Below are 25365 nucleotides of genomic sequence, written 5' to 3'. Positions count from 1 at the left end.
CTCTGGAGTCAAAATTAGTTTCTTATGAATAACATAAGTTTGAAAAGATAACATAAAACCACAAAACCCCGAGACTTCTGTTTCTGACTATAATAGAAAAACTAGTACTGAACTTGCTATCAGAAAGTAAACAACTTTAGAGATATAAGAGACAACTGCCTTCAGTCGAAGGGAAAGAAGGCAAGAAAAGGTTGATTACTCAGGGAAGGGAAATGCAGGGGTGAACGCAAGCGCAGCCTGGCTCCCTGCCTGGCGAACATTTCACCACAAGCTGCAGACTCAGCAGAGCAGAGGTAGAAATCAGAGTTCAGACCGGCAGCCTGAAATCTGTAGGGCAGGGCTCTGGGAAGCCATGTCAGGAGGTTGGGATGGGGAGACAGACATCGACCAGGGCTTTGTGCAAGTCTGTGATGAATGCCTGGCTGGGAACGTGGAAGGCAAGGTGGCAAGAATCTGACAAGGAGACAGCTGCTACCAGATTGAGAACCACGGGGCAGGGTAAGAGAGGTCAAACCCACCGAGGAACATGGCAGATTCAGTGGGAAAGTGGGAGAATGTCCTTTTCTGTAAAATATACAATAAAACGATTCTTTGAAAGGAAAAAATAGAATCAGTGTAGCCTAAGGGGAGAGAGCTCATTAGCCATTTCTTAGTCCCCAGGGCCTGAAGCCAGAGACCATGAAAAGACTGGCTAGAGCAGGGACAATGCCCAAAAGATACACATTAAAATTAAAGATACAATTAGCTAAAACTAAAGGACTCTTCATATAGAAAGTAAACAAGAAAGCCCTGTCATCAATTGCTGTCAGACAAAATGGACTTTGCAAAAGGTGTGAACAAGAAATAAACAGTGACATTTCCCAATAATAAAGAGATGGGCATTAGAAAAACATAATAGTTCTAAAGAGTTAAACATAAATAGTTTAATGTTCTGAAACTTTAAAATACATGAATGAGCCCAGCCAGTGTGGCTCAGTGGTTGAGCACAGACCTATGCACCAAGAGGTTGCCATTTCGATTCTTGATCAGGGCACATGCCCAGGTTGTGGGCCAATCCCCAGTGGGAGGCGTGTGGGAGGCAACCAATCAATGTTGTCTCTCCTGATGTTTCTGTCTGCCTCTCTCCCTCTCCCTTCCTCTCTCTCTCTAAAAGTAAATAAAAAAAATAATAATTTTTTAAATAAAATAAAGTACGTAAATGAAAACAGAATTCTAAAAGAATAGACATGTCCTTAAAGTTCATTTGAGATTTTAACATGTGTGTCTCAGTATTACTAGAATAAATAGGCAAAATCTAGCAGACACCTAGGAGATCAGAGGAATGTTATCAACCAAAACAACTGAACAGACATTAAAAGAAAACTGCACTTAACAATTGCAGATGCCATAGCCAGACGTGCTTTACATATAAACACAGAAAAGACCCATCCTGCTCCATAAAGTATGGGTCAATACATTTTATTTTTTTATAAATTAATTTTTTCTTGACTTTTTAAAATTTATTTTAGAGAGAGAGCAAGGGAGAAGAAGAGAAAGAGAACATCAACTGGCCGCCTCCTGCATGCCCCCCACTGGGGATCAGGCCCATAACCTGGGCATGTGCCCTGACCGGGAATTGAACCGGAGACCTCTTGATGCATGGGTCGATGCTCAACCACTGAGCCACACCAGCTGGGCTCAATACATTTTAAAACATACAAATTATACACAAAATTCTATCTGATTCAAACGGTATTAAATTAGAAACCAACAGAGTGTAAACTAGGAAATTCCCAAATATTAGGGAATCTGATGCCATTTTTCCAAGCAGCCCAGGAGTCAAAGGAAACATCCCAAGGAATATTTAAAAATATTGTAAAATAGATAAGAAAAATTCAGAATATCAAAATTTGTAAGACATAGCACAAGCAGTACCTAGAGGTAATACTGTAACTGTAAATGTCTATGTGTTAAAAATAATAAATGTTCAAAGCAATTATACTGGGTTGGGCAAAAGTAAGTTTACTGTGCCATTGTGACATTATTTTGAGTTAATAAACGTACTGTAAGAATCACAACCCGAATGTCCTTTTCCATGTGAACAAATGTAAACCCAGTTTGTCCACCTCTGTATAAGTCCCTACTTAAAGGACATTAAATAAAAAAATACTATGGAGAAAAGAATAAAGGTGAAATAGAAGGTGTAAGTTTAAAAAGGACAAAAGAAAAAGTTGGGTCTTTACAATTTTTTCTTTAATGTTTTTTCCTTATTGAATTTTAGAGGGAGAGGGAGAGAGAGATAGAAACATCAATGAGAGAAAACACTGATTGGCCGCCTCCTGCATGCTCCCCACTGGGGATCAGGCCCACAACCTGGGCACGTGCCCTGACCAGGAATTGAACCGGTGACCTCTTGGTGGGACCTCTTGGTGCATAAGTTGACGCGCAACCCATGAGCCACACCTGCCAGGCAGGTTTTTAAAATTTTTAATAAAATTCATAAACCAATAACAAAATTACATCAAATAAAGAAGAAAAAAAAGAAACACAAATTACCCACATAAGGAATAAAAGAGGTGATATCACTACTGATCATACACATATTAAAAAGAAAACAAAAATGTTATAATATCGATTACTTAGATAAACTGGAAAACCTCCTTGAAAAACAACTTAGCAAAACTAAATCAAGAAGCAATAGGTATCTGATGACCGTATGAAACAATTGTGGACAAAATTGTAATTTCTCAAGATGATCTGATCTGATCTGATTGTAATGTCCTCAGTGTGCAGGTCACTGTGAGTGGTCACACCCTAGGCATATAACTTCTTTAGCAAAAGGTTTATCTTTGCCTTAAGTAAACCCTATTTGGTGTTTCTATGCATCTAGGTTAACACAGCTTTGAAGTGAACCATAAGCACCCTCAAGAGAGCCCATCATCCAGTTAAGGATCCTGTGATACCATTTCATACTTGCTTTTTCCCAACTCCATGTAATCTTTCTGGTGTTCCCTTCTTAATCTCAAATGCATAAAAGAAACTGCAAACTGTTATTTTCTGAAGCATTTATCTCAGTCTGTTGTGATATTGCTTCTCCATGTATCCTCTTAGTCTTAGATACATTTTTATAACAATTCTTTACAAGTTTTTTTTTTTTAATTCTGTTTTTGTTTCATGGATGTTGCTACATTAATAGGATCAATTAAAGAAATAGAATTCATAATAAAAATACTTCCAACAAAAAAATACTTCATGCTGATGGGGTTTCAGAATTTATTTTTTTATGATATTTAACACTCAGAATGAAACGTAGATACTTTATTTCCATTTAGTTCTTCCTCCTTTACCTTGACCATTTTTAAATGATATAGTCTGAAATATACTGGGTTCAGTAGCATCTCCTAGAAACACTGAACTGTAGAATGTGACCTTACTTGAAAAGTGGGTCTTGCTGATGTAACAAGTGAACAATTAAGATGAAGTTATGCTGGGTAAAAATGAGCTCTAATCCAAAGACTAGAGTCCTTATATTACCATTGTAACTAGCTAGTTATTAATGTTAATAAAGGCAAAGGAGCCAAAGGAAGGTCAGACATGGTAAGCATGGCCATCTGGGCAGCTTTACCAGACAGCATTGCATGGAAATGGAGGAAAGAACAAATATTTGCTTAAAAGATGAGTTATGTGTCTTATGTACCCCATCTTCCACATTAACCTTTCCCAGTGGAACTCCCGTAAGAATACTGGATCTTGAGTTATTTTCTTCACAAGTCCTTGATGCTCTGTTCATTTTTTCCCCAATCATGTTCATCTCTGTTGTTCAGATTAGGTAAATTTTATTGATCTGTCCTCAGATCTAATGAGGTTATCCTATTATCTTCTCAAGTACCATCAAACTCTTCCAGGAAGTTTTATCTGTTGTATTCTTTCATTTATATAATTTCCATTTGGTTCTTGCTACGCTTTCTACTTCTTTGCTGATTTGTTTTTCATTTGTTTTAAGAGAATGTGTAATGATTGCTGAAGCATTTTTACTAGTGCTGCTTTAAAATTCTTGACCGATAATTCCAGCATTTGATTCATTTTGTTGTGGGTGGTAGGTAAATGTCCTTTTTTTTCTTTCAAGTTGTGATTTTTCTATTCTTGGCAGAATGGATGATTTTGAATTGTATCCTGGATATTTTGTCTATTAAACTAGGAGAATCAGAATCCTAATTAATCTTTTCTTTCAGCAGGCACTATGCTGTGTAGGTTTACCACATAGGTTCTGGCTGATATCTGTGGACTGTGGGCCCAATGATCGTTTGATTTTTGGAGTCTTTGCATTGCAAGTTTTGTTTGCTTGGTTATTTGGTTTCATTAGTCCCAGTTGGTTGTGCATAAGTGGACAGAGGCATAAGTGGACAATGGGGCCATAGATGGAGAAGTGAATGGGGATGGTTTGTGGGGATGAAAAGCACTTCTAGAGCCGGACTGCTTGTTGTGGGGAGATCCCTTTGCCGTTGCCTACTGGCCACTGGGTATCCCTGAGGCAGGTTAGTAAAGAACTAGGAAAAATTCCCTGGCAATAAGGAAATTGAAACAAATGCTGAACAAATGGCCAGGACAGTTGAACAACCAACAGTCAGCTAATAAATCACAAAACGCTACCCTCCCTAATCAAAGTTGCCTAAAAACAGATAGTTTAAATCACCATAGTCAGGGAGGTAGATAACAAACACTACTTAGAACCAGACTAATATAAGATGGAGGTGAAACTGACCAGGGAATGACTCCAGATTTTATTACACATTCTTCTCAATACATCAACAAACTGAATGACATATCCCGTGTTGTTGTTATTAGAAGCTGAAGATGCGTAAATGGTCACAGGATGGCTGACCAAGCTCTTCCGAGAAGTCTCCATCCTTTTCTTGGAAATCTAATGGCTATTCTGTTGAGATCCTCCCCTAAAATTCCCATAAAAAATAGAGAAAAACCCTCAAGACAAAGAACGTCAGTGAGTGCTCTTCTTTGGGGACATCTGTGCCTCCCTTTCCTCAGGTGTGTCCTTTGCTCCTCTCTCCTAAGCTCTACGGGTCCCAATGAAACTTGCAACCAGAGAGCTTGTCTCAGGGTAGCCCACTGATCTTGTCGTTAAGGCCTCTCCCTTTGCCTCATTATCTTGAGCTTCAAAAGACTTACTTTTACTTTTACCCAGACTCACGCTAGAATTCTTTCCTGTACAAGTCAAGAACCTGGTCATCCAGGACTGTGCTGTCTGCCCAGACCAGTCTGGTGACATCTGTAGGTGGGGTAGGGGAGACTCAGGCCCATAAGGAAAAACAATCTTCCTGAGTGAGGCCCCATTTTGTGGTGAGATCTCCCTTGCTTGTAGGAAAGAGTTTTTCCCCAGCTTGGTACCTGTTTTGGCAGGTTCCTACTTGCCGGTGACACCAGCACCTGGTGTTCCTATGCAGGAGAGGTAGATTCAGGTAGTATAGGGAAGAGGTAGACACTTCCCCTGGTCAATCATTGTCATTGCAGTTTTAATCCATTTTCAAGTGTTGCCAGGCTCACCTGGTACTCCCGTTTGATCTAGGTGAGTGGTAAGCATGTCTGACCACCTCCTCTTGCTAGGTTGGAGGATGAAAAACAGCAGACTTGAGTCCCACTCTTCTGTTGGATGGGGCTTCACAATATACCCTATTGCTGTTATTTTTCCAGTCCTGAATTATATAACCAATCTGCCTTTCTTTTTCCATTTTTCAGAGTTTTTGTTTTGTTTCCTATTGCATTATTTGTAGGGTTTTACTAAGCAAAGAGAAGCAGGGAGAAATGAGTTGTTGGGACCATAATTTTATATTTGCATTTGTATTATTATAGCATTTTAAAAGGGATTGTTTAACAAATTCTTACAGAAAACAGACAACAATGTTCAACTGATTTTTATGAAGCCAAATAATCCCAATAACAAACCTAACAAATTTTTTTTAGAAACCTGAAAATTAAGAAAAAATTCTAGAATCATAATTGCAGAAATCTTAAACAAAATATTAGTGAAACAAATCCAATGACATATGAAAATTTTAACAAAATTATCACCAAGAAAGTTTTATCCCAGGAATTCAAGGAAGTTTCAACATTCTAAAACCAATCACTGTGTTTAAATACATAACCAGAATTTAAAAATGTTTCAATAAATGTAGAAAATGAAAACAAAAATCACAAAGGGACACATGATATTGAAAATGAAAGGGATATAATAAAAATACTTTACCAATTATATGCAATTGGGGTTTGTTGGCTATTAAAAAGTAGAAATGTCTTTCGCTGAGATGATTAAAAACATTTAGAAAATAGAATCAATTAAACCTGGAATTCATTTTTCTGGATTCTGTTATGTAGGAGTAACATACAATACTGACATATTACATAAACTTTCTTAATTTTACTTTCCTTTGTGAAACCTCTATAATTAGTACTCTACTCCTTACAGAATTTTTGTAAAAATTAATTCAAAATGTGTGCAAATGATCTAGTACTTAAAAAGCATTCGATCAATAGTTTAGTGCTGTTGTTTGCTATTTGTGCTATTAATGTCAAATTTATAGTAAGTGATTATGTTTACAGAATATTATGTTTATAGAATAAGCATGAATAATTAGTGAACAGATGATCTGACTTAATCTCAATGCTACTGTTCCTTTTTAATTACTTTACATGTATAATAAAGCTTTAGTATGTATTTAATCCAATGGAGATTTTACTCAGATAAGTAAATATTGACTGCTTACTATGGGCCAGGCATTGTGCTAAATGGTGGGAATACAGAAACATCTCCTGACTTTGTCCTAAAACTTAAGCGTCTAGCAGTAAAAAGTAGTAGTTAAGCAAAAAGGCTTCATAAAATATGTTAAATGTTGTGCAAGAATAGGGACATTTATTCTAGCTTGAAGGTTCCCAAAATCATTTCTTGCAAGTGGTTGGAATGGTGAGATCTGAAGCAGTCGACTAGTAAACTGATAGTCAGGAAGACTGATCCAAGCACTGAGGTCTTTCTGGGTCTCTGCATGGGGTACTGCCTAAGGCAAGAGTTGGAATAGCAAAATGCAAAGAACTGAATGACACTTAGTCATTGATGGAGCATCTATGGCAATAGAATAATGAGAGATTTATAGGTGGGTGAAGGACCAGAAAAAGAAATTGCAAAAGTTGCCGATGATCCAACCTCCCCAAATCATCAGAAATCTGAGCCTAGAACATAAACAGGGAATTCATAAGTTACCTTATAAATTTTGTTCATTATTGAAGAAATTAAAAACAAACTACCTATATGATAGTTAATATAATGTTATATTTTATATTATACCTATACTTTATGTATATATAACTGAATAAGCAATTACCACAATGTTTTAAAGATGATGGAATAATGGAATACAATGTTATTATTTTAAAAATAAGATTAAAGTATGTGTCTATATGGAAAGATCTCTAAAGTATATAGTTCACTGAAAAGAAAATCTACAATATGTGTGTAAATATATAAATAACATTATATATACATATGTATATATATTATATTTGTGTGTATTTATGAATGTATGTTTATTTATCTGAAATACACTCACAAGAAGATATTCAAGGATATTTTTAAGAATGCTCAGTTCTGGAAGAGACGGTCTGCTACTTTTGTGGTAGAGAGGGAACTTTTTATTTTTAAATATACTTTCTTTTCCTTGATTATGGTTTGTTTTTCAAAAAAAGAAATTATTTTAATGATAAATAGGAAAGTTGAAGAAATCAAGAAATACAAGTATACTCTAAGTAGTTCTGCTAAAATAAATAAATAAATAAATAAAAAATTTGAATATAACCCCCAATAAGAAAATTGATTATAATGGCTTCTTGAACAATATTGATGAATTTAATAATATTCAACATATGCCCTGAAATTAACATTCAGAAAATATTTTATTATATTTTCAGGCAAACAATATACAGAACACTGAATATAATTATGAATTATACTTTTAATAGTTTATTGAGCTCCAAAATTATTTACTTATTTTTAAGTGATCATGAAAAATTATGTAAGTTTTAAGGGTTTTAGATAACTCTTCAGTAAAATAGGGACAATAAAACAATGTAATCCAACGTATTGAAGGTTGATTGTATAAGCAATTGATTTTAAAACTGATTTAAAAAACTTACTGCACATTTGCCTTGGCCAATTTGGCTCAGCAGTTAGTGTGCTGGCCCATGGACCAAAGAGTTGTGGGTTCGATTCTGATCAAGGGTTGTGCCTGGGTTGTGGTTTAGACCCGGGCCCTGGTCAGGGTTGTGCAGGAGGCAGCCAATCAGTGTGTCTCTCTTGTATTGATGTTTCTCTCTCTCTCTCTTTCTCTCTCTCCCCCTCCCTCCCTCCCACTCTATCTGAAAATCAATGGAAAAATATCCTCAGGCCAGGTTTAAACAAATTAATAATAAATAAATAAAAAACAAAAAACTGTCCACATATTTCAACTGACCTGAGAAACTAAGTGGATATATGAAACTCTTTGCAAGAGTTATTTGAGCTATTATACTGGGGTAATTGATAGTAATATTAACTAGGGTGAACATGATTCCAAATGTACTTCTTTATTTTTACTGTTTACATTAATACAGATGTCCCAATCCCCCTGTCCCCTTACCTTGCCCTCACCCCTGTTCCCTCTGGCCATCACTGTTGTCTGTGTCTATGGGTTATACGTATATGTTCTTTAACTAATTGTTTTAGCTTTAGTGTGTCCTTAAAAATGAAAATATTAAGAAACCCTTCCAACAATTTAAATGTTATGCCAAGATATACTATTTTACACAACTATACCAAATTATGCTCTATAAAATAAGCTTATGCAAACCAAGTGAATAAATCAAATTTGTTGTAAACATGTCCACTATGATTAGGTTTGTTCAGTGATCATTAGGAAACATTCCTTTCTCGGGGACCATGGCTTTTACTGCTGAGGGCACATTTGTTTCGGCTTCGGCAGGGTTAAATGCCTCCTGCAAATGATCCTCTCCCCTTTCTCCATCCTTGACTGGGGTTCTCAGCCAGCTACTTTGCAAGCCAAAGATATTTATTGTTTCGTTCAGCAGAACTGGTTCTGAATGGCACTCAGACAAAAGCTGATCCAGATAAAGGTGACAAATTGTTGCTGAATGGGCCCGTGTAAACATTAAGGAGGAGGGAATCAACATTTTTGGATGGGAGGTCAGAAAATGGTGCTCAAGGATGGCTGTCCTTGCCATTCTTGAAAGAGTAATAAAGATAATGTTATATAAAAATAACATTTTTGTTTAAAGGGATTTAAGAAAGTTAATACCTAATGGTTTAACTCACAAGTAATAGTAACTAGATAAGAGAGGGACACATGTTATGCATTTTTCTTCGTTTGTTCTACAGAAAGTGAAGATGAAAAAATAAGAGTATAAATAATATAATCTGTTACTGAGAATACTATGAGGCATTTACAGTTATTTGGAAGTACCTGAATTCCTGACCAAATGTTCTGAAAGTCTTCAAGTTTCAAGAAGGTTATTGTGACTTTGTTTTGAGTCCGGACTTGCTGACCTGAAACGAAACAAAGATGTAGAAATGACATCCACACCTCTTGATTGGTATCATTAAAGTAATATTTTTTTTTCATGCCAGAGGACAAAGTGAGAGACCTCCTTGAGATTACTATGCTCTTGGGAGCTGAAACTGTCTTCTAATGAGAACACAATGCTTGTAGCTTTAAAAAAGGCACCAGTTAGCATTTGGAATATGGTTTAAAACACATATTCTGCTCTGAATATACAAAGGGGAAAGGAAAGAGCTGAGAGAGAAGTCAAAATAGTGCATGCTAATTGAAGAGAGGATAGAAAATTGAGATTGTGTACGTGCACAGGTATGTATGTGTAAATATGCATCTGTGCATGGGAATTGTAGTGCTTAACAAAAACCTTGTGAGTTATTGCAATGTGTGTCACACTGGAAGCTGCCATCTACTGAGTACTTGGCAGGAAAATAGTAGAATGGTAAGTGTCAGAAATTTAAAGTTGTTTTTCCTTTTAAGTAAGTGTAATTCTTGTAGAATTTGCTCCAGCAAAAATAGCTTTATTAGAGCTGCAAATATCTTCACAATGTATTTAAAGGGATTATGTAAATTTTGTTTGAACATTACCATTGGAAGTATTATTAAGAGCCCTGGATTGTTTCTCTCTGTCTCTCTGTTTTAGACTGAGCTTCCCATCCGTCCCGAAGTGAATTGGTTGTGTCAGAGATATCTGTATACATTATCCAAAAGAGTTTCTGTCTGGCCGGTGTGGCTCAGTGGTTGAGCACCGACCCATGCACCAAGAGGTCGCAAGTTTGATTCCCAGTCAGGGCACATGCCCAGGTTGTGCCCAATCCCCAATCAGGGGCATGCAGGAGGTGGCCAATCGATGTTCTCTCTCATCGATGTTTCTGTCTCTCTCTTTCTCACTTCCCCTTTCTCTAAAAATCAATTTTAAAAAAGAAAAAAAAAAGAGCTTGTGATGCTTATGTTCATATATAAGCGAGCACCTTCTCTTACCTCTGGCTTTCTCGCTCCCACTGTAGCATCACAGTTCTAGCTCAACATTGTCAAGGAGTATTATTTTCAGGAGTCAGTGGAATTTTGGAGATGTAACCCCCTCCACTTTATACTGATCTTAACTTTTGAAAACAGTAATGGTGATTAAGTACTTTGTCTGGATTGGAAAATTGTAAATATTTTTAGACTTGAATCTTACATTTAGAATCAACATTTGGTCTCATTCTTTCAGTCGTAAAGAACGTATGATATAAAACACTTAATATCAGACGTGTCATGAACTACAGTAAGATGTTGCACAGAAAAGACGGCATTGTTCTTTGTTTCAACTCCTCACCAGGCTCCTGGGAGGAAGCAGCCTGAGAATTGGTGATGAGCAGTGGGCGCTGCGTGTCAGCCACGTGGGGGGGTGTAGGAGCAGGGGGGCAGCGCGTGCATTTGTCTAGAGAGGGAACTGGACCCTGGCTCGCTGCCTGTGCGTATCGTGATTAGACGTTTGAGAACGAGTGTGGGACGGGTGAACACGTGCTGGAAGGTGACTCTAGGCATAACCTTTGTAAAGAATTCTACGTTGATGTCTATGTAGGGCGACATGAAGAGTGATGAGAGATGAGTGTGGAAGGCCACCTGAAGGTCCTCAAATGCCACTCAAGTAGGTTTGGACTTCATCCTCTAAGGACTAGGGTGAGAAAAGGATTTAAAGTAGGAAAGCAGCAGAAAAACAATTTTAATCGTTTGCTAGCAGATGATGAAAAGTAAGCCAAGACTGGCAGTGGGGATGGAGAAAATGTGATAAAATTGGAAAAAATCTATATCAAAGGTCAACTCAATACAACTTGGTGACTGAATAATGAGTTTTCATTAGTTTAAAGATAAGGAAAGAATTCTAGGATAGTCTCAGCTTTCTGAGTTAGATAAATCCAGATTTAGAAATATCTGGATTTGCGTTACATATATGTATATATTTTTGCAATCCTAGAGAATGGATAAATCATGCTTTTATTTATTGCACAAATTAAGAAACTATTGAGATAATGTCCCAAGAATCAGAAAAATGGAAATTCAAAATGTCACTTTTTATTACTAATTAAAATGCAAAGTTAAATATGATGCCAAATGAATCTTCAAGGGTTATCACCTCCTGACTTAAACTGGCTCACCCACACATCAAATCTTAGCTCCAAATGGACAAGAAAGGGCTTCCTCTGCCCCCCGCCCCAAGCCGATGCCGTACTGCATAGCAGGATAACAAAGCAAAATATCCCTACTCAACAGGCAAGTAGAATTCTTAAAAACAAAACAAAACAAAAACTTCAGTATTTATTAAATTATGCACACACATGCACATATACATACATTCACAAATATATGTGGTTTATATAGAAGTATGGTTTTATATAAAATATGCAGAAATGTCAATACATATGTTTCTATATAGGTATATTTGGTTTTAATTTTAAATACTTTTTTTAAATTGATTTTAGAGAGTGAGGAAGGGAGAGGGAGAAAGATAGAAATGTTGATTGGCCACCTCCTGCATGTCCCCCACTGGAGATCGGGCCCACAACCTGGGCTTGTGTCCTGACCAAGAATTGAACTGGTGACCTGTTGGTGCATGGGTTGACACTCAACCACTGAGCCATACCAGCTGGACATGGTTTTAATTTTATTAGATAATCGAATTGTCATTTTATTATTTTGGCATCAGTATTCTGATATAAGGAAAGTTCATTGTAATAATATACTTAAAATTTAACAGCTATGTTTATATAACATAAACATGGAGATATTTATCTTCAAATATCTCCTCAGGCAAGGGAAACAAAAGAAAAAATAAACAAATGGGATTACATCAAACTAAAAAGAAAAAGAAACCATTAACAAAATGAAAAGTGAACCCACTGGGTGGGAAAAGGTATTTATCAATGATACATCTGATAAGGGGTTACTTTCCAAAATATATATATAAAAAATATATATACAACTCAAAGCCAGGAAGACAAAGAGCTCAATTGAAAAACGGGCAAAGGACTTGAGTAGACACTTTTCCAAAGAGCACATACAGTTGGCTAATACTCATATGGAAAAATGCTCTGTGGCACTAATCATCAGAGAGATGCAAAAAAGAACTACAATAAGGTATCCCCTCACACATGTCAGAATGACTCCTATCAGTAAATCAGCAAACAACAAAGGCTGGTGGGGATGTGGAGAAGAAGGAACCCCCGTGTTCTCTTGGTGGGAATGCAGACTACCACAGCCACTGCGGAAAACAGTATGGAGTCTCCTCAAAAAATTAAAAATGGAACTGCCTTTAACCCAGTGTTCCGATGTCTGGAATACATCCTAAGAAACCCAAAGTACTAATTCAAAAGAATATACGCATCCCTATGTTCATTAGAGTGTTATTTACAATAGCCAATATCTAGAAACAGCCCATAGCCCGTCAGTAGATGAGTGAATAAGAAAGCGGTGGCACATTTACACAATGGAATACGACATGGCCATAAAATAAAAGGAAATTTTAACCTTTGCTTCAGCATGGAAAGACCTGGAGATTATTTTGCTAAGGGAAGTAAGCCAGTCAGAGAAAGATAAATACCATATGAGCTTTTATATGTGGAACCTAATGAACAAAATATACTAACAAAAGAGAAACAGAGGCATGGATACATGGAACAGATTGATAGCTGTCAGAGGAGAGGGAGTTGGCGGACTGAACGAAAGACGGTGAAAGATTAATCAAAAAAACATATACACATAACACATAGATCCAGACAACAGTGTGGTGATGTCAGAGGGATGGGGCGCAGGGTAGGTGGAGGTGGGCAAAAGGGCGGGGGAAACAGGGAAAGAGACTTTGCTTGGGGTGGTGGGTGCATGATGCAGTGTGCAGGTGATGTTTTATTGAGTGGTACATTTGAAACATGTATGGTTTCACAAGCCAATGTCACCCTAATAAACTCAAGAAAAAAAATTTTGAGTAATTTTGAATAATGGTAGTGTGTTTTTCAACCTTACTATAACCTGAAATAACTTTTAAATGCATTTCACTGAGTTCTATGCATCTCTAGTTATATATAAATTGATATATTAAAGAAGTACAACGTAATTTTCATGTCACATTGATAATAAAATTGAAGCCTTTTAAATATATTGTTTTAAAATGTTACATTGAATTCCGCAAACTCCTACACTACCTCTTACATTTCAATTTGAACTTGTAACTGTATGTTCTCTTAATTTTGTGATTGGTATTACCACCCACATTTTTTCACATAGGAAGCTGAGTAAAGGATTCATCATATGCAAATGTTATTGACTTTTTATGTTCTAACTAACTTTTCTAAACTGAATCAACACAGTTGGATAGACATATTATTGTTGGTATACATACATAACAGCAATGACAAAAATTCCCTGAGATTTTGGAATAGTTTTCATTTATTAAATAGATTTTTAGAAGCAAAAAGCACTTGTCTTTGGTAAAAAGTTCTGTTACCAAGATTCCAGTTCATTGTAATTGAAATATGAGTATAGATAGAGCTGCCTTCCTAATGGCTTATCTATCAGTGGTTGGATCTAAATAAGGATGGAATTTCAAAATGTTTATACTATATGTTTTCATACATAAGAAATGCATGAACTTTGCCTCAGCTTTTATTTTTCTTTCAAGTCTTTCCTGGCATATTCATCTCTTTCCTATTTTTTTATTCTTTTCTGTGTGTTCTCATCAATTCCTACAATGCACTTCTTGGTGTTTTTCATTATTTCACTCATCCTTGTCAATCTTACTTATTGTTTTGGGTTGGATTTTGTCCCCACCCTCGTGTGTGTGTGTGTGTGTGTGTGTGTGTGTGTATTTTTTTTTTTCCTAACTCCAGGTACCTATGAATGTGGACTTATTTAGAAATAGAGTCTTCCCAGACATAATCAAGTCAAGTTATGATCAAGTAGATCATTTTGCCTTTATTCATGCTACCATTTTTAAGACAAAACTTTTCAAATAAGTTATGTTTATTATTTAAGTATATTGCTAAATAAAGATTCTAAAAGAAGTTATCAAATTTATTTCATTCTAAAACATAATATAAATTAATCTAGATAAAAACAGTGGCTCTAGATAATGAGTCTTTTCACAGGTCAAGATATCCCTTCTGTTTGTTTCTATAGAGACAAGTTTGAGTTTCCTCATTGGCAATTATTTTCAGTAATTGTTTCTAACAGTCTCAGAAGTGGAAATGTAGAGGGGATGCACTTACTGAATACTTTGATTAAAGATTCACAACCAATTTAGAAAAATAATATAAAACTTAAGTTTGAAGACCCATTTTAGTAATGTGCTAAACCATTAATGGAACATTCAGGTTGATTTATAAAGTAATACTTCAGAGTTCCTAAAATTTGCTTCTTAATAAATAGTAAAAACAAATATTTGCAATTCTAAAGACATTTTTGCATTCAGCATTAGTTTTATCATTAAAAAAAATTGTACCTTATATTTATAATCAATGGTTTGTATTGTCATTTTCTAAATTATAAATTTTGACAATGAAAGCTTTCATTTTGATTGAAAATTTTAATGCTTATTTGGACACAATATGAATGATGGGTTCGTGACAATCAATTCGAAGTATATTTCTTCTGAATAGATTTCTTAATCTAGTAATTGTATTATTAATGCAGAAACTAATCATTTTATCTTTAGTTCTAAAATTTTAATATTATTTAGAATTTATAATAACATTGAATATATTGTCAGACAGTTCATCCCTGACAAAATAAATTCCAAATTTTTGATTCATTGAATTGAATAAAAATATCAATTCATTAGTGAAATTTACTTCATTCATTTTTTATTAGAAGCACATGATGATGGTAAGAGCTTTATTTGACCATAGTTTTTCAGCTACAAAACTAGAATATTTACAATAGGTATCACCTCGTTTTTTTCTCTATGTGAAATTAAGTATTAGATTTTTTAAAAGAAAAAAATTTCACCTAGAAAATCAGTAACTTGGTCTGAATAAAAAGTAAAAAGTCTTGCTTAACTGGATAATATGCAAACATATCTTCTGTGGCTAGAATTTTTTAAATTGTCCCTATTGAGAATAAACTTCTCAAAAATACTAGCATTTAATGTAGACACTAATATATCTAGTTTCTTTAGGCTTTTATGTCATTAAGGTATCAGTATGGCACCCAAGACAGATGATCAATATCAATAAAGATACTATGCAGATAAAATGTTCAACATTGACTTTCTCAGGAAGCAAATTTAGTATTTAATTTTCCATTTGACATATACTTTAACTTTAATGGATTAATTGCTACTAAAAGATTTATTGAAACAAAATTTTAAACTCATTCCTAACAATAAAATAATGAAAATTGAGCATATACAATAACTGACAAAGCAACATAGTAAGATTATTTAGACTATTCTCTTCATATTGCACAGGAACAAAGGTTATCTACTATTAGCAGTACATATTTTCTGTTTATCTAATGGATGATTTTTCTATTTTTCATTAGCTTTCATTAACTGGCAACAAAAAGACTTGCAGGGCACTAAAGCAGCCATGACATATTGTTTTGGACAAATGACTAGCAAAGAAAAAACAGTTGTGTGGAATAATTGTCCCTCTACAACCAGAAGATGGAAAGCCCTGACCACTCTTACTACTTATGCTTAGGAGCTGTTTTTTGGGTTTTATTTACTTACTTATTTTTATCATTGAGCATCCTCATGCTATGCTTGAAAAAATTGATCATTCTAATTAATTGGAAAGTTTTATGAAAAGAGATGAATTATCACTCAAAAATTAAATTGGGGATTCCAAAATGGCAGCAGAGTAAATGGAAGCTATACAGACCATTTCCCAGGACCAAATTGAAATTATAACTAAAATAAAGACAAATCGTCAGGAAAAAGCAATGGAAAAGTAGCTGGAGAGGACCCATATAACCAGGGACAGGTAAAAAGGACACTGAATCGAGCCTAGTAGATCTGTGGAGGTGCGAGAGGGTAGGTTGGGGGCCCACAGACAGCAGTTGTTTAGTTGTGAGGAGCTCCCTTGGGGTTAAAATCCCAAGCAAGCTCCACAGCACAGAGGGCCAGGACAGAGCACTAAATTAACTACAGCCACTCACCTTGGGCTCTGGCAGAGGGAGGATGGGCTGGACTGGAACTATGCAAGGACACTCCAGATTTGGAGGGTGCTCAGAGTTTTTAGCTGAGTCACAGCCACACAAACAGTGGCCACCCTGATCTGGAAGCCCTTCTCGGAACTCTGCAGAGAAGCAGCAGTCCTTGGAAATTTAACCCCACCCAGCTTGGCCAGAGAAATGCAAACTGATGCTTAGTAACAACCAGCATCTGCCCCACCCTGGGGAAATCCTCCTAGGCTGAACACCTGAGGGCGTTTTTTATTCAACTGAGGGATACAATCCAAGGCTCATCAAGTAACTTAGACTAATAGCCTCCAGGCAAAAAGCTGAATCTTTCCTGGGCTTTCAAATCTAAACAGGAAAGTAAGACTTGACAGTGGTGTTTAAAGTAGGTCCTCCCACACACATCCAAACCCAAGAGAAGGAGCCACAAACAGCAGAACACCAATAACCACAGGAAAAATTTGGCAGGCTCCAAAATCCACTGAGATAGTAAAAATGGTGAAATAAAGAAACAAACTCCAAATAAAAGAACAAGAGAACTCTACTGAAGATGAGATAATGAAATAGAGTTAAGCAAGTTATCAGAGGTAGAGTTCAGTGAGATGATAATAAAGAAGTTCAACAGCATGAGTAAAGATATAGAAACATAGAAAAGCAACCAATTGAAAATGAAGAATAACAGAGCAGAAATAAAAAGTACAAGAGCACATTGGAAGGAATAACCAGCAAAATAGAAGAAGCTGAGGACTAGATCAGCGATTTAGAAGACATGGTAGAAAAAATTACCCAATCAGAAAACCAAAAAAAAATAAAATAAAAAAATAACAAAAACAATTAAAGAAACAGGAAGACAGCTTAAAAAAACTGTGGGACAATGGGGAGCATAGTAATATTCACATCATAGGAATTCCAGAAGAAGAAGAAACTGAGCAAAGGTTAGAGAATATATTTGAAGAAATAGTGACAGAAAATTTTCCTAACTTGATGAAGGAAAAAGGCATTCAACTTAAAGAAGTACAGAGAACCCCAAGTAACAAGAACTCAAACAGGACCACACCAGGACACATAGTAATTAAAATGCCAAAAATAAAAGACAAAGAGAGAATCATAAAGGCAGCAAGAGATAAGCAACAGGTTACATACAAAGGAACCCCCATAAGGATATCAGGTGATTACTCAATAGATACATGACAAGCCAGAAGGGAATGGCAAGACGTAATCAAGGTAATAAAACACAAGGATCTGAATCCAAGACTACTCTATCCAGCAAGGCTATTATTCAAAATAGAAGATCAAATAAAGAACTTCCCAGACAAAAAAAAAAAAGCTAAGGGAATATATTAGCAAGAAACCAGCACTGCAAGAAATGTTAAAAGGAATGCTGTAATTGGTAGAAGACATAAAAATATATATGTAATAATTATAAAAATATAATATGTACTTATATATGGTAATAAGAACATATCAATAATCACCTTAAATGTAAATGAATTGAATGCTTCCATAAAAAGACACAGAGTAGCTGACTGAGTAAGAAATTTTGACTCATATATATGTTGTTTACCAGAGACCCATCTCACAACAAAAGATTCACATAGGTTGAAAGTGAAGGGATGAAACAAATCTTTCAAGCAAATGGAAAGAAAAAAAAGCTGGGGTAGTAATACTCATATATGATAAAACAGATTTCAAAATGAAGGCCATAACTAGAGACAAAGAAGACCACTACATAATATTGAAAGGATCTATCTAACAGGAAGATATAACCTTGGGAAACATATGTGCACCCAATATAGGAACACCAAAATATCTTAAATTTCTTCTGGAGGACTTCAAAGGAGAAATCGACAGCAATACAACCATAGCAGGAGACTTTGACAACCCAATGCATCACTGGATTGATCCTCTAGACAAAAAATTAAGAAGAAAACAGAGACTCTAAATGAAGCACTAGACCAAATTGATTTAATAGATATCTACATAGAATTACACCCCAAAACTGCAGAATTCACTTTCTTCTCAAGTGCACATGGGACATTATCAAAGATAACCACAAGATAGGACACAAACTAAGTCTCTACAAGTTCAAAAGGATTGAAATCATATCAAGCATCTTCTTAGATCACAATGGCATGAAACTAGAAATCAATTAAACAAGAACATGCAAAGGCATTTGAAAACATGTAGGCTAAATAGCATGTTATTAAACAATGAATGGGTTACCAAGGAGATCAAGGAAGACATTAAAAACTTCCTGGAAACCAATGAAAATAAACACACAACAACTCAAAATCTATGGTATGCAGCAAAAGCAGTTCTGACAGGGAAGTTCATATCACTGCAGGCTTACCTCAAGAAACAAGAAAAATTTCTAATAAACTCTCTAACCTCAGAACATAAAAGACTACTGAGCAAACAAAGAGAATACTGCAGAGCAAGTAGAAGAAAAGAAATAGTAATGATCACAGCAGAAATAAACAACATAGAGACCAAAAAAAACCCACAAAACAAAAACCCAATTCAAAAGATCAATGAAACAAAGAGCTGGTTCTTTGAAAAGATAAACAAGATTGTTGGACCCTTAGCTAGACTCACCAAGAAACAAAGAGAGAGAACCCAAATAAACAAAATCAGAACCAAAAGAGGAGAAGTAACAACTGACCCCACAGAAATACAAAGGATCATTAACAAATACTATGAACAATTATACGGCAACAAATTGGACAATCTAAGTGAAATGGACAAATTTCCAGAAACAGATAGTTTCCCAAAACTGAACCGGAAAAAGATAGAAAACTTGAACAGACCAATACCAACTAAGGAAATTGAAGAGGTAATCAAGATTCTCCTAGCAAACAAAATCCCAGGCCTGGAAGTCTTCACCGGGGAGTTTTACCAAACATTCAAAGAAGAACTAACACCCATTCTCTTTAAACTATTCTAAAATATTCAAGAAAAAGGAAGACTTCCAAACTTGTTTTATGAGGCCAGCATAATTCTAATTCCAAAACCAGATAAAGACACGACAAAAACCAAAAAACTACAGGCCAATATCCCTGATGAACATAGATGCTAAAATCCTGAACAAAATACTAGCAAATTGAATCCAGCAATACATCAAAAAAAAATTATTCACCATACCAAGTGGGATTCATCTCAGGAATGCAAGGCTAGTACAATATTTGCAAATCCATTAATGTGATAAACCACATGAACAAAACCATATGATCATATCAACAGATGCTGAAAAAGCACTCAACAAAATCCAGCACCCATTTCTGATAAAAATACTCAGCAATGTGGGTATAGAGAGATCATATCTTGACATAATAAAGGCCATATATGAAAAATTTACAGCCAACATCATACTCAATGGGAAAAAACTAAAAGCATTTCCCTTAAGTACAGGAACAAGGCCACTTTTGCCACTCTAATTTAACATAGTACTAGAAGTTTTAACCACAGCAATCAGACATGAACAAAAAATAAAAGAGATTCAAATTGGAAAGGAGGAAGTGAAACTGTCGTTATTCACAGATGACATGATATTCTACATAGAAAACCCTGAAGATTCCATCAAAAACCTGCTAGATTTAATAAACAAATTTGGCAAGGTAGCAGGATACAAAATTAACATCAAGAAATCATCGGCATTCTTATACACCAATAATAAACTCACAGAAAGAGAAACTTATAAAACAATCACATGTACCATTGTTGTAATTAAGATACCTAGTAAACTTAACCAAAGAAGTAAAGAATCTATTCGCAGATAACTAAAGACTTTGAAAAAAAAATAGAGGAAGATACAAAAAAGTGGAAGCACATACCTTGTTCATGATTGGAAAAATTAACATCATTAAAATGTCCATACTACCCAAAGCAATCTATAGATTCAATGCAATCCCAATAGAAATACCAACAACATACTTCACAGATTTAGAACAAATACTTCAAAAGTTTATATGGAACCAAAAAAGATCCCAAATAGTCACAGCATCTTGCAAAAGAATGACAAAGTAAGTGGGATCACATTACCGGATATCAGGTTATATTATAAAGCCACTGTAGTCAAAACTGCCTGGTACTGGCACAAGAACAGGCATATAGACCAGTGGAACAGAACAGAGAACCCAGAAATGGACCCAAGGCAATATGCTCAAGGAATGTTTGACACAGGTGGCAAGAGCATACAATGGAGTAAAGACAACCTCTTTAATAAATGGTGTTGGATAAACTGGACAGCTAAATGCAAAAAAATGAAACTAGACCATCAACTTACACCATACACAAGAATAAACTCAAAATGGATGAAAGACTTAAATGTAATTTGTGAATCCATAAAAATTCTAGAAGAAAATGTAGGCAACAAAAATTCAGACATCATACAAGCAGAATTTTCATTGATACATCACCTAAGGCAACAAAAACAAAGGAAAAAATGAACACATGGGACTACAACAAAGTAAAAAGTTTCTGCATGGCAAAAGAAATGACCATCGAAATGGATAGGGATCCCACTGTATGGAGAGAATAATTGCCAATGATATATCAGATAAGGGGTTAATTTCCAAAATATATAGAGTACTCATACAACTCAACAAAAGGAAAAGAACCCAATTTAAAAATGGGCAGAGTACCTAAATAGACACCTCTCCAAACAGGACATACAAATAGCCAAGAGACAGACATATGAAGAAATGCTCAACATCACTAATCATCAGAGATGTGAATTAAAACAACTATGAGTTATTACCTCACACCTGCCTGAATGTCAGCCATCAACAAATCATCAAACAAGTGCTGACGAGGGTGTGGAGATAAAAAGACTCTGGTACACTGCTGGTGAGAATGCAAACTGGTGCAGCCACTGTAGAAAATAGTATGGTATTTTTTCTCAAAATATTAAAAATTAATTTGCCATTTGATCCAGCAATTCCACTTCTAGGAATATACCCCAAGAAGCCTGAAACACCAGTCAGAAAGAATATATATACACCTATGTTCATAGCAGCACTATTTACAATCACTTTTATCTGGAAACAGCCCAAGTGTCCATCAATAGATAAGTGGATATGTCCGGTCCTGTGTAGCTCAGTGGTTGAGTATTGACCCATGCACCAAGAGATTGCTGGTTCGATTCCAGGTCAGGACAAATGCCCAGGTTGTGGGCCTGATCTCCAGTGGGGGGTATGCCGGAGGCAGCCAATTGATGTCCTCTCTCATTGATGTTTCTATCTCTCTCTCCTTCTCACTTCCTCTCTCCCTAAAACTCAGTAAAGAAAAAAAAAAAAAATAGATGAATGAATAAAAAAACTGTGGTACATATATACAATGGAATACTATACAGCTGTAAGAAAGAAAGATGTCTTATCCTTTGAAACTACATGGAGGGACCTTGAAGAGTATTATGCTAAGTAAATAAGCCAATCAGAGAAAGACAAATAGCATATGATCTCACTTATTTGTGGAATATAATGATCAAGGCAGGCTGATGAATGAAATTGACCCAGAGACAGAGAAAGGAGTACAGTTCAGACTGAGAAACCGCAGAGTAGTAGGTGGGGGGATGGATGAGATGAACCAAAGAATTTATATGCAAGTATGCATAACCAATGGACATAGCCAACAATGCTGGGGGGTGGGGAAGGGCAGGATGGGGAGGACAGTGTCTAGGGGCAAAAAAGGAGAAACATCTGTAACAAAAATAAATTAATAAAAATTGGAAAAAAAATTATATTGGGAAAGACAATGACAAAACAGAATAAAACAAGCATGGCCCAGGCAAAGCAGCTAGCATGGTCATATGAGGTATTAAACAAACAAAACAATAGGTAAACGGAGGTTTAAATACTTTTATTCTTTGTTAGAAAAATAAAGAAAGAAAAACAAAAGACTTAATGGGTGCTAAAAATAGAACTAGACCAAGATTCTGTCAATCACAGAGCCTCAGTTGATTAACTCACTTGAGGAAGAGACAATACTGAGTGAGTAGTCCAACATCTGTGGTGCAAAAACAGAGACAGAGATGTAGGTTGTCCTCTGGCCCAGAAAACCAAACACTTGGAATCTATATATATATATATATATATTTTTTTTTTTTTTATCCTCACCTGAGGATATTTTTCCATTTTTTGTACAGATAGAGTGGGAGGGAGAGAGAGGAAGGGAGAGAGAGAGAGAAACATCGACGTGAAGGGACACATCGAGTGGCTGCCACCCGCACGACCAACCAGGGCCGGGGACAAACTGCAACCGAAGTACGTGCCCTTAGCGGGAACCGAACCCGGGTCTCTCCAGACCGCAGGCCGACACTCTAACCGCTGAGCCAAACTGGCCAGGGCTGGAATCTATATTTTTAGTCGAGTTATAAAATAGATTTCAGTAATTCCTTACACAATGGGAAAATAACACATACATACAAACAATGACTTAGGCAGACACGTCCACAATGCAGATGGCAGCAACGACTGAATAACAAACAGACCTCTGGGATGGAAAAAACATGAAGAATATATTTGGGAAAATGTATTACCTGGAAAGCTTACAATTAGAGAAAAGGGCTGGGAAAGAAGGAGATAGAAATAGAAAGGTAACAATGAAAGAAATGCAAAAGTAAAATTTCATTCTAGATGTTAGAATGCTCAGCATCCAAATGATCAGCCTTAGGATTTGATCTATGATCTACATAGATCATAGTTTCATAGTGTTCCATAGTATTCCAAAAAAAGTCATATTGGTAGATTTTTGCAAGACAAACATTACTTTCTACCTTTTAACAAGATACGCTGTGCAAAATATTTGCTGTGGTCATGCCTCTACAATATTAATTCCACACCCCACCCATACCCTGTGGACTTTCCAACTAGAAAACTAATTTTTATTTATAAATTCAAAAAGTTATTCATTAAAAATAGCCTGGAAAATGCATGTGCTTGAAAGAGTAAGTAATGTTTATTTAAATATTGGAAATTGATCAGGTCATGAACAACTGGGTAAGGGAACTCCAGATCAGACATGGGAGCACATTTAGAATAGCTGATACATCATTTAGCCCCATAAGTGGCATTCATGGAATCTTTTGTTTGTCTCAACACAAATGTATTTGCCTTTTAAATGGTTTTACAGGTTTTTACTGGAAAGGTTAGGATAATTTAACAACCATAATTTCTCTTTTCTATTTAAACCTTGCATAACTCACATACAAGCACCATGGCAATTATTTAAAGTTGCAACATTATCCATAATGCAGTAACTCTATTGTGCAAAAGTATGAAGCAGCATGATCCCCGTTACAAATATAATAATGGCATTTTATATTAAAATATCACTATAGCAATTGTTGAAGACTGAGTTGCTCACCATTAAGATTAAATCTTCATTGTACTATAGCAAGTGGCAATGAACTGTAATCAACGGCACTTGCTTTCTTCAAATATGAGAATTCATTACCACAGAAAATAAGACCTGTTAATTTTCCAGCCAGCCACCTGTAAAGTAGAATTCATTGAACAGATATGTGATATTTTTTTCCTAGCATTTCCCTTTAGCTTCTTCATTATCTCAATGTGAAGAAAAGCATATTTTAAGAGTGGGCAACAATATAGTTTTACACGTATTGTATAACTTGCTAAAACAGCAATGTGTTGACATAAAATTAATTTTATGTTCAGTTCATAGATACAATCTACTAGGATTTATTGATATGTTCAAAAGCCTTAAAAATTGGGATATCTGCTTGATTAGTGTATAGGACATGGCTATACTTTAATTATATAATTACAGCATATTTCATAGCATATTTACCAGGGTCATATGATATTCAAATAAACCATCTTGAGAAGCAGTACGTATTTTTTTGAATAATGTATTTGATATGAACATAAATTTCTTTTTAAACAATGATTAGCATTAAATAATCAACAGAAAATTTCTTTAGGATTAAAAAAATTATTATTTAGCATGTGTTGTAAATGGGAACTAAGTTCTACGAGGGTAAAAACAAAATGCCCAACATTGGTCAATTACTTTTCCTTTTATTGTATCAGTGTGAATTCAGTTTTGCTTTAACTTGTAGGGAAACCTTGAATAAGAGTGACTTAGGTAAAATTAAAGTTGATTTCTCTCACAAACAAAGTCCAGGCATGGTATAGTAATTCCAAAAATCTGAGAAACTCTGGTTCTTGGTTTGGACTTGGTGTGTTACCCACAGAATTCAGCTCTCATTTCCTGATCCAAGACGTTTCAGGGGAGGGGACCTGTACAGGGCCCACGAAATCAGTACCAGCTAACATCACATGCCTCATCAAATTAGCCTGACCAAATATAGCAGGTAAACTTTTAAGCTGATAATTTTGTATGGCCCATGAATAATGTAATAAATATCTAAGTGGCCCTTGGCAGAAAAAAGGTTCCCACCCCTGCCTGGAGCTGTCATTTCAGTATTTCAACCAGCAATAGAGGCAGGAAAGTTTGTACCTTCTCCCTGTTTCAGATGCTTTATAGACTGTCTATATCGTATTTCCACTAATATCTTTCAGCTCAGAATTGAATCAGGGCCACACTTAGCTGTAAGAAAGTGTGGAAATTGTGACCTTCATTTTGGCATCCAAATTTCCAGCAA

Source organism: Molossus molossus, unplaced genomic scaffold (genome assembly GCF_014108415.1).
Source record: "Molossus molossus isolate mMolMol1 unplaced genomic scaffold, mMolMol1.p scaffold_m16_p_5, whole genome shotgun sequence".
Classification (NCBI taxonomy): Eukaryota; Metazoa; Chordata; class Mammalia; order Chiroptera; family Molossidae; genus Molossus; species Molossus molossus.
This window is presented reverse-complemented; position numbering follows the sequence as displayed.